General features: G+C 37.6%; 1 non-coding gene across 2 annotated transcripts; it reads left to right on the forward strand.

The window, feature by feature from the left end:
• The first annotated feature begins 528 nt into the window (after positions 1 to 528).
• Positions 529 to 3715, forward strand: LOC109799805 (uncharacterized). Of its 2 annotated transcripts, XR_014427704.1 has the most exons (6): positions 529 to 1009; positions 1434 to 1615; positions 1688 to 1765; positions 2912 to 2991; positions 3278 to 3367; positions 3562 to 3715. It is a non-coding gene; the product is annotated as an uncharacterized LOC109799805 (transcript). The 2 variants fall into 2 exon arrangements; XR_014427703.1 differs by having other exon boundaries at positions 3278 to 3715.
• Positions 3716 to 10855: the final 7140 nt, after the last annotated feature.

Below are 10855 nucleotides of genomic sequence, written 5' to 3' on the forward strand. Positions count from 1 at the left end.
TATGTTTAGTTTTTTTACTGGAAGAAAAATTATTTCCACGTATTAGCCCTAAACAATCAAAATTATTACAGTACTAGAAGGGTAATGTACAATATAAAACAAATAAATAAATAAATAAGGGGAAGAAATGGAGTGTAAAAACTAAAAACCCTACTCATTCATTCTGCTCCGCAATCGCGAACCCTAACCCCTTCTCCCTCCAAACAAACACCAACCCCCTCCTCCTCTCCCTCTCTTCAAATCCCCAAACCTCCTCCTCCAACCCTCGCTTCCCCAACTCCCTCCTCCACTCCTACACCGTCGTTGCTGCCTCTCCCTCTGACTCCCTTGCCTTCCTCTGCCACATCACCCAAACCCATTCCTCTTGTCCTGATGGTTCTTGTAGAAGAGCAATAAACCTACCGTCCTGGTGGTTCTTGCTCTTCCTCCCAACAACCACTCTCTGCACCCTCCACACCCAGATGCACCGAGGGAGAGCCGTCGCCGCCCACCACCACCCTCTGCCCAAGGAGACGCGCTTTCACGGCATCAAGAAGCGCCCCTGGGGCCGCTTCGCAGTCGAGATTCGAGATCCCTGGAAGAAGTCGCTCGTCTGGCTCGACACCTTCGATTCCACCGAGGATGCTGCCCCGTCCTACGACAACACCGCCCCATCCTTTCGCGGGCCTGAGTCCGACCAGATTCCCCTCTACCAGGCCCACGGCTTCTCCAAGTTCGAGCCCGTGGTCCAGGTGAACCGGCCCACCACCAGCGGCATGAGCAGCACCTTGGAGTCCTTCAGCGGGCCTAGGGTTCCATTTTTCTTATTAGCTTCTGCAAAGTCTTATTTTTAATGTATGCATAAACTAGTTTTAGCTTATAGAGCTTCTTCAACTTGTAAGCTGATTAATTTGCCTTCATTCACAGGCATTTGAGAGTAGAGCTGCTTGAAGGGGTGGTGGCATATCATACTGGGCAGTTGGAGAAATCAAGAAAAGCATTGGGCTTTGCAAGAGCAAAATTTGTCCAGGTGTGATTAAAGTATTATAGCATATTTTGAAAAATTAATTGGGTAGAAGAAAGAAAGTCAAAATTTTATGCTTCTGTTCTATTTTTTGGTCTCCATGTTTCATTGCTATGGTTATTGGTCGCTGTGACATATAACATAGTCTTACAAGATGCACTTCAATGAGATAAAGATCAACTCAAGCTCAAGCTCCTATAACATTCAGAATTCAGCATTACTAATTTTAAATTTTAAAGACACCACTACCGGTAGATATTGAAAATCCCTCTGGCTTCAGGTTTTTTGAAATAGACTGTGTTTTTTTTTTTGTATGCCCCCTACACCCTTTTTATCTTTCAAAGAAGGAAGAGAAAGAACTTAACTGTCCAGCCAAATAGACATTTTGTACTTTTCTCCTCTTGTAATCAATGTCATGTTTTTGTTGCAGCTGCAAGTGCCAGATGAAGCCCTATCACTTGTTATGAGCATGGGGTTCTTTGAACTTGATGCAAAAAGAGCATTGCGAATGAACAATCAAGATGTTGGGAGTGCCATTGATTTTTTTGTTGAGGAAAAGGTGAAGAAATTACAAAAAAAGGAGGAGGATATTTAGCGAAGAAATGAAATTAAGTGAGTGATACTTAATTAATGTTTATTAACATTATTTATTTTAGTTACTCTTTCTAAATAGCTTGCTTCCAGGGAACAAAAGCGTTATGGGATGACACCTTTAAAAAAAGCTGTAGATCTAGAGAGATTGAAGGAATTGGTCTCTATTGCGTAAGTGTTATTTTTGTGTTGTATTGTCTAGTATTGATATTTGGTGCAGTAAAGAGGCTACTTCTTTGTACTTAATGCAAGTACCTATGCTATAGCACTTATAATTAATTTATTTTGTTCATGCGTGGCTTCTATCCTCTAGCGTTGCATGCATACATGCAATTCTAACATGAAGAATTCATTATAACCCAAGTGGTTGTGACATTGCTGGGTTGTAACCTTTAATTCTAGATAAAATATGTAATAAAGGCTTGGTGGGTTGAGTTTCATGAAAATTAATTGAATCAACCTTGTGTTACACTGAATATAAGTAAACCCTACACACAACTTTACGCTTCTTTATGAGCCAAAATGTATAGGACCCTGCAATCACATAATGAAATTGAAATGCCAACCACTTGAACTATTTATGTTTCAGCACCTAAGGGTTACTATCCAACTTTAAACAGAACTGAAAATCATTATTTAAATCCACCAAATCAATTTGGATTTGGGAATTCCCTGGAGAAACATTTTTTGAACTTCGTTGGTGGTGAATTTTTGTCTTCCTGCAACATCTCGTAGAGAAGTTATTTAGGAAATAAAACATATGTTGTTGTTTACTTCTATCCTGATTTAAATTAAGCTATACATATATTTTTTAAAATATTTAAAAAAATCCATTCTCTAATAAATACATGCTAAACTTTATGTGATAACATGAACAAAGAATGAAGTGGTCCTTTTCTCTATACCCGTCTCTGTTTGGGAAATTTTTATAATAAAAGTAGAGTTCCTCGAATTTCATAACTCCTAACCCATAAGAATACCCAAAATTTCTCTACATTTCTTTGTTTTTGACTCCTAGCTTCTGTGCCATGGTGCCAGTTGTAAGACTCATAACAAATAGTTTTGGAGACTTTCTAATGTGGAACTTACTGTGAAATTATTTACCATGAATGAAGAATAACTACTTGAAATGGTAATTGTGCATAATATATTGGCTTACATTCTACACCAAAATAAAAAAAAAAATTGGCTTACATAATCATTCCAAGTGGTTGTGTTTGTTCTTGGTTTTCAATATTGTTTCGTAGTTTCTTCCAATGGATCAGTGTATCTGCAAGAGAATAGTACTATTTGCTTTTGACTAGTTCATTTACGCAGATGGAAGCATATGCTTGGACATTTTACAAAATCAATGGAGCCCAATTTATGATGTAGCTGCAATACTTACCTCAATTCAGGTCCTAGTTATCCTCTATCTTTTGACATTGCTTTAAGACTATTAATGTTGGCATTGAATTTATGCTTCTGTGAAGTTATGAAAGAGCTCATATGGCCTTATTTTTTATAACTTCATTGTTTTGTAATGTCAGATTTTTTCCTTCTTAAATAGAAAACCATAAGAATTTATTGTATTCATTTTTAATTCCATCACTCAACAAATTAGTAAGCATTTTGATAGAATGCATTTTTTTTGCATTGTTCTGAATATTTTCTGTTCACATGAAACTGGATTTCCTATTGCAGTCGTTGCTTTGCGACCCAAATCCTAACTCTCCAGCAAATTCAGAAGCAGCTCGGATGTTTAGTGAAAACAAATGTGAATACAACAGAAGAGTAAGAGAGATTAACAAAATATTTGTTAATAAATCCTTATATTATAAATCACTTTTTTCTTAATTGTGAAAACATTTTTATTATATTCTCTTGCTCTTTTTGTATCTGACCTTGGCTTTGATTGTCATTTTTATTTCATCAACCTAGTCTAATGTGCTAATGAGTTATATTGTGTGTGGGTTTCGTATTGGCAGCATCAACAAATGACCAGGAAGTTTTTAGTTTCTGTTATGATGATAGATTTTGTCATGGTTTTGAAGAAGTGTTGGAACGGTACAGGGAATTGGTCCCTCAATTAAAGCTTGCATGTATTGAAACATTAGCCAAACTTCATTTCCATTTTATTTTCCCTGTAATTCGTATCAGCTCTCTGCTTATGCTTTTTTCCCTGAGAAGTGATTTTATTAATATTTCTAACCAGGTAAAACTATTTATAAAGATTGGTGTGGAAAGGTAAGTTACCTACGGAAATTTCCGTAGGTAAGTTATCTACGGAAATTTCCGTAGGTAACTTATCTACGGAAATTTTCGTAGGTAAGTTACCTACGGAAATTTCCGTAGATAAGTTACCTACGGAAATTTCCGTAGATAAACGCATCCGTAGATAAATTCCGTAGCTAAACGCATTCGTAGATAAATTCTATATCCGTAGATAAAATCCGTAGATAACGTTATCTACGGAAAATTTTCCGTAGATAACGTTATCTACGACCTTATTATCTACGGATTTTTTTCCGTAGATAATCCGTAGATAATTATCAGTTATCTACGGATTTTCATCATTATCTACGGATTTTTTCCGTAGATAATGTTGATTTTTCTTGTAGTGTGCTTTGTTCTTCATTTTGTCTGTACTTATATTTTTCTGAAACACTAACACACTTGATAGAAATAACAATATGTATTATATTTGTCTCATTCAAAACCTTGCTGGAAATTATTTCTTCTGACTCAACACTTACTCCCATATAAGTAAGATATTCCTAATCGCACCATAAGAAAAGTATGTAAGGGTAAGCTAGTATTCAAAAGAATAAACGTTAAATAAGTATAGAAATAAAACAACTATACTACCAACACCAATATGTAAACCACACAACCACAAAAATAATCATGGCTTACAACATAACAACATAGAAACATAATTTTAGCACCTCAACCTGACATTCAACAATCTTAGAAGGTAAACAACCTAATCACCTCACAATATTTTCCAACTTTCTCCACAATAATGGCATTCAAAAACAATCCACATGATTTCTCGGATTTTGCCACTTAAATTAGGAAGTTTATTATTCCTACCAAGATAGAATAACTTGGGTGTGAACCTATCATGACATTAGCTTGCATAACTAAGCCACATATGATATTAGCTCATTGACTACTCTCTAAATACTATATTATTTCAATACTTAGTTAGGAATTTTAGTCCTGACCTTATACGTTATTCGATTGGTCACTTTATTTATGTTTGCCTTGATTTTGCCCGCATATATATCAACAGCGGTCACTTGTAATCAGTATAGCTTGACTTGACCTCTATATTATAGCCACATACCACATTAACTAAGGTCCTATAAGTGTGACACCCTCTACCCCGCATATCATAAATCAATAAATTTAAATAATATAACTTTAATAATCAAACATGTTTAAAGAGTATCACATTTTTAACAAACATAATCAGCGGAAATTACAAAGAAATAAATCTCAAAGTTTTCAAAGTAATTTAAAATAACATTAACAACCTAATCTAATCTTATCTATACCCCGATGTCACATGTCCTATCAGAGCATAGCCCATAAAGAAGCCTAAGCTTCACCACCAACATCCTCAGCCTCATGCTGATAATCACCTGTATAACGGTTAAAGAAAAACAACACAAAGAAAAAGGGAGTGAGAAAACATCTCACTCGGCTCACAGTGTAGGAATATATATACTAGATAGCCAAACACAAACAAAACATATATAACATAGATTAACAATATCACATCTTACTCATTCAAGGCATATCCATTTGTCATATAATATCAAAAGACACATGTATGGACACGGACTACATTTTATCATGCATGTGGCGCCAGTCACTTATCACGTAGTATATTGCCGCTAGCAATACACAAAGAGTAGTCTAGGAGTACATGCCGGGACACAACCTCTGCGCACTCTCACTAGAAGGACATACTACCAGAGTCTCGTCGGGATAGCTAAGCCGCGCAAGATACATCCCATGCACACAATGGGCGAGACTGGGACTTCCAAACCGAGCCATCCCCAAGGACTGATCCCCACAGCTTTTACACTAGGGGGCCTTCTCTGGCGGCGTATTCCATATCGTACCCTTATCACTTTATGCAAATGATGCATGTCAAACAAGACTCTATGCATTCTCATATCACTTTATCACTTTCCATGGTCATTTCTCTTTATCACATTTCATATCTCATTGTCACATTATCACATTATCTATCTCATGGTCAATCATATCTCATGGTCATTTCACATCATATTTCATCATCACATCATATCATTAGAAACATCACATTCACATTATCATATCATATTCATAACTTTCACAATCATAATCTCAACAGAATTTCTATTCATACACACATATTAACCAAGCAATTAGAACATACAAACAATATAACATACAACAAACACAGGATTGGGGGCCAATCCCACTACCCAGCATACAATCCCACACCCAGAGCGAGATTTCTCACTCCCCCCCTTACCTGGATAACAGGCACTGAAACTAAAGAAGAGCTTCCTCCTCTAGGCTCCTTCTACTAGGGTAGAACCACCTCCTATGGATTCCTCTAGGTCTTCAAAGAGAAGAATGAGAAGAAGAGAGTATAAGAGAAGAGAGAATGAGAATGAGAAGTGTTTCTTGGGATGGTTTGCAATGGAGAAGTGAAGGCCTATTTATAGCCTTCAAGACACATTAAAAAAATGGAAAATAATGAAAAAATCTTAGACAAAACTAAGTGGAATGAATTAGTGAGATGAATTATTAAAGTTGGTGGGATGAATTAATGGAGTTGGTGCCATGTTCTTTTCCTCACCGACTTTAGCTACTGATTTGGACCTTATAGACAGCCGAATCTGAAAATATTTCCTTCATGAAAGTTGTAGGATTTTCTCTTATCTTTCCATAGCCACCAAGTTTGTATCATTTAAACAACCACCGACCAAGTTATACCCCACAAACCGAGGCTTGCCAATCAGTCCAGCGAGAACCAATTGTATCAATCAAATTCCAATTTTGACCTCCTAAACGACCGATTTTGCAAATGGCTATTTCTGTGAAAGTTGTGCGTTTTTCTCTTAGATTTCCATTGACACCAATTTTGCATCATTTGGACCATCACAGCCCAAGTTATGCCCTAAACACCGAGGTTTGCCAGTCAGCCCAGCGAAAACGATTTTATTGAAAAGAAAGTTTACAACTATCTAATTAAGCCCAACAATATACATATATTTCTAAAGCCTACAATTAAGCATAAATGAAATGTGAATTAGCTACAATTGAAGTAAAATATAATCACAAAATTATGACCAAATACCATATAATAATAATAAAAACTGGGATGTTACAATTCTCCCCTCCTTTAAGAAATTTCGTCCTCGAAATTTACCTGAAAACAGGAATGGGTGAGCTTCCCGCATTTTGCTTTCTAGTTCCCATGTAGCGTCTTCTTCAAAGTTTCCTCCCCAAACAACTTTGACTAAAGGAATTTCCTTACCTCTTAGTTGCCTTACCCTCTTGTCCTCAATTCTCAAAGGTATGGTTTCATAAGTGAGGTTATCCTTTAACTGAATGTTGTCGGGTTCCACAATATGAGATGGGTCATGAATGTATTTTCTAAGTTGAGAAACATGGAAGACATCATGAAGATTTGATAGGGATGGAGGTAACGCAATTTGGTAGGCTACATCACCAACTCTTTTAAGGATCTGGTAGGGACCAATGAATCTTGGAGTAAGTTTGCGAGATTTAAGTGCTCTACCAATTCCAGTCCAAGGAGTTACTTTAAGGAATACATGATCTCCCTCTTTAAACTCAAGGTCTTTCCTTCTTTTATCATAGTAGCTCTTTTGTCTACTTTGGGACGCTCTCATTTTATCCTGGATCATCTTAACCTTTTCGGTGGTTTGTTGAACTATCTCAGGTCCCAAAATGGCACTCTCTCCAGGTTCTACCCAACACAAAGGTGTTCTACATCTCCTACCATACAAAGCCTCATAGGGTGCCATCCCAATACTGGAATGGTAGCTATTATTGTAGGTAAACTCTATCAAAGGTAGGAAACTATCCCAAGTACCTCCATGTTCTAAGATACAAGCTCTCAACAAGTCTTCTAAGGATTGTATGGTCCTCTCAGTCTGGCCATCTGTTTGGGGGTGATATGCTGAACTCAACCTAAGCTTAGTGCCTAACGCCTTATGCAAGCTCTCCCAAAATCTAGAGGTGAACCTAGGATCTCTATCAGAAACTATACTAGTAGGAACCCCATGCAACCTTACAATCTCACCTATGTACAACTTGGTTAATCTCTCCAAAGGGTATCTAATGTTAATGGGAATAAAATGGGCAGACTTAGTTAATCTATCCACAATGACCCATATAGCATCCAAGTTCTTCCTTGTCCTAGGTAATCCTACTACAAAATCCATCGAGATGCTATCCCATTTCCACACAGGCACATCTAAAGGTTGTAGCAGACCTGAAGGTTTCTGGTGTTCTACTTTAGCTTTCTGACATACTAAGCAAGCATACACAAATTCCTCTACCTCCCTCTTCATCTTAGGCCACCAGAACATTTTCCTAAGGTCTTGGTACATCTTAGTGGCTCCTGGATGGATACTAAGGCTGCTCCTATGACCTTCTTCTAGGATTGCTTTCTTAAGCTCAGGCACACTAGGAATGCATAACCTGTCCTTAAATCTTAACACCCCATCTACTCCAACTTTAAACTCACTTTCCACACCTTGATTCAACTTCTCTACTTGACTCAATAAGAAAGGATCTGCTTTCTGACCTTTTCTAATCTCATCTATCAAGTTATTAGTCACTCTCAAGGCTCCCAACTTAATACTCCTAGAGGTCAGTTCACACACTAAGCTCATATCTCTAAACTCTTCAATCATGTGCAACTCCTTAATCATCAAAGAAGAGATTCTCAAGGATTTTCTACTCAGAGCATCAGCTACAACATTAGCCTTGCCAGGGTGGTAATTTAATTGAAAATCATAATCCTTAAGGAACTCTAACCATCTCCTCTGCCTCATATTTAGTTCTTTTTGGTCAAATAAGTACTTAAGGCTCTTATGATCACTAAAAACTTCAAATCTAGACCCAAACAAGTAATGCCTCCACAACTTAAGAACAAATACTACTGCAGCTAATTCAAGGTCATGGGTAGGGTAGTTTTGTTCATGGATTTTCAATTGCCTAGAAGCATAGGCTATTACCTTTCCCTTCTGCATAAGTACCCCTCCTAAACCCATCTTAGAGGCATCACAATACACTACAAAGGTTTCATTAGGGTCAGGTAATGCTAAAATAGGGGCACTAGTTAACCTCCTCTTAAGTTCCTGAAAGTTCTCTTCACACTTAGAGTCCCACACAAAAGGTTGATTCTTCCTAGTCAATTTGGTCAAAGGTAATGCTAATTTAGAAAAACCCTCTATAAACCTCCTATAATACCCAGCTAACCCCAGAAAACTCCTGATCTCAAAAACTGACTTAGGTGTTTTCCACTCAAGTACAGCTTCTACCTTAGAAGGGTCTACAGCTATCCCTCCTTCAGAAATCACATGTCCCAAAAAGCTTACACTATTGAGCCAGAATTCACACTTAGACAATTTAGCATATAACTGCTTCTCCTTAAGGGTTTGAAGGACAATCCTAAGGTGTTCAGCATGTTCTTCCTTAGTCTTAGAATATACAAGGATGTCATCTATGAAGACTACTACAAATCTATCCAAATAGGGGTGAAAGATCCTATTCATATAATCCATGAATACTCCAGGTGCATTAGTTACACCGAAAGGCATAACTAAATACTCATAGTGCCCATAGCGGGTTCTAAAAGCAGTCTTTGGGATATCCTCGGATTTCACTCGGATTTGGTGATAACCTGATCTCAAATCTATCTTACTAAACACACAAGCCCCAACTAGCTGGTCCATAAGGTCATCTATTCTAGGCAATGGATACTTATTCTTGATGGTTACTTTATTTAGTTGCCTATAGTCTACGCACAACCTCATGCTCCCATCTTTCTTCTTGACCAACAAAACAGGCGCTCCCCAAGGTGAGACACTAGGTCTAATGAATTGTTTCTCTTGAAGTTCTTCTATCTGTTTCTTGAGTTCAGCTAACTCCTTAGGGGACATTCTATAAGGTGCTATGGATATGGGTGCAGTACCAGGTACTAAGTCTATGGAAAACTCAATCTCCCTCTCAGGTGGTAAGCTAGATATGTCCTTAGGAAAAACTTCAGGAAACTCTCTTACTATGGGAATCTTACTAGGCTCATGGTCTTTCTCAAGAGTTAAACAGGCGAGAATCATGTAAACCTTTTCATTTTCCTTTAAACAAGTTTTTATTTTGTTAGCACTTAAAAACTCTGCGCCCTTATTCTCACCAAAAGATATGGATTTTTCAAAACAATTTAGTAGGACATGATTGGAAGATAACCAGTCCATTCCAAGAATGATATCGAGTTGACTAAGAGGCAAACAGATAAGGTCAACCAGAAACTGTCTTTCAGAAATAGCAATTGGGCATTTGAGGCAAATACTAGAAGTAGATATGGGACCTTCTGTGGGAGTTTCTACCACTAGATCATAGCTCAAATAAGACACTGGCAATTTCAATTTTTGGACACAGGCAAAAGAAATGAAAGAATGAGTTGCACCAGAGTCAAACAGTACAACCAAAGGATTCTCAGCTATGAAACAAATACCTTGTATTAAATTATCGGACTGAGTAGCTTCAGCACTACTAAGAGCAAATACTCTTCCAGTAGTTGTTGGACGTTTAGGTTGAGAATTAGCTCCTGCTCCCATCATACGTTGCTTTGGCGATTGTGGACACTGAGTACTAATATGACCTTTGCCATTGCAATTGAAACATGTTATTTCTTTGTCGGGACAGTTATAGTGTTCATGCCCACGCAGCCCACATTTCTTGCATCGATTAGTAGGGGTAGAAACAGAGCCTCCTACACTAGCAGCACCACTTACGAAAGAATTTCTAGCAACGGATCTACTCTTAGCATGATTTCCTTGAATTTTGGTAGGAACAGAGTAAGGCTTACTCTTACCCAGAGCACTAGAACCTGCAGCACGTATAGGACCTCCAGCCCCTTTGTAGAAACTAGCACGTGCACGATTATCACGATCATAGATTCTACTCTTGTTGACAAGCGTTGGATAGTGATAGATCTCTTGATAATTAATTGCTGTTTTTATC

This window comes from Cajanus cajan, chromosome 7, assembly GCF_000230855.2.
Source record: "Cajanus cajan strain Asha chromosome 7, NIPB_CcT2T_4, whole genome shotgun sequence".
Lineage (NCBI taxonomy): Eukaryota > Viridiplantae > Streptophyta > Magnoliopsida > Fabales > Fabaceae > Cajanus > Cajanus cajan.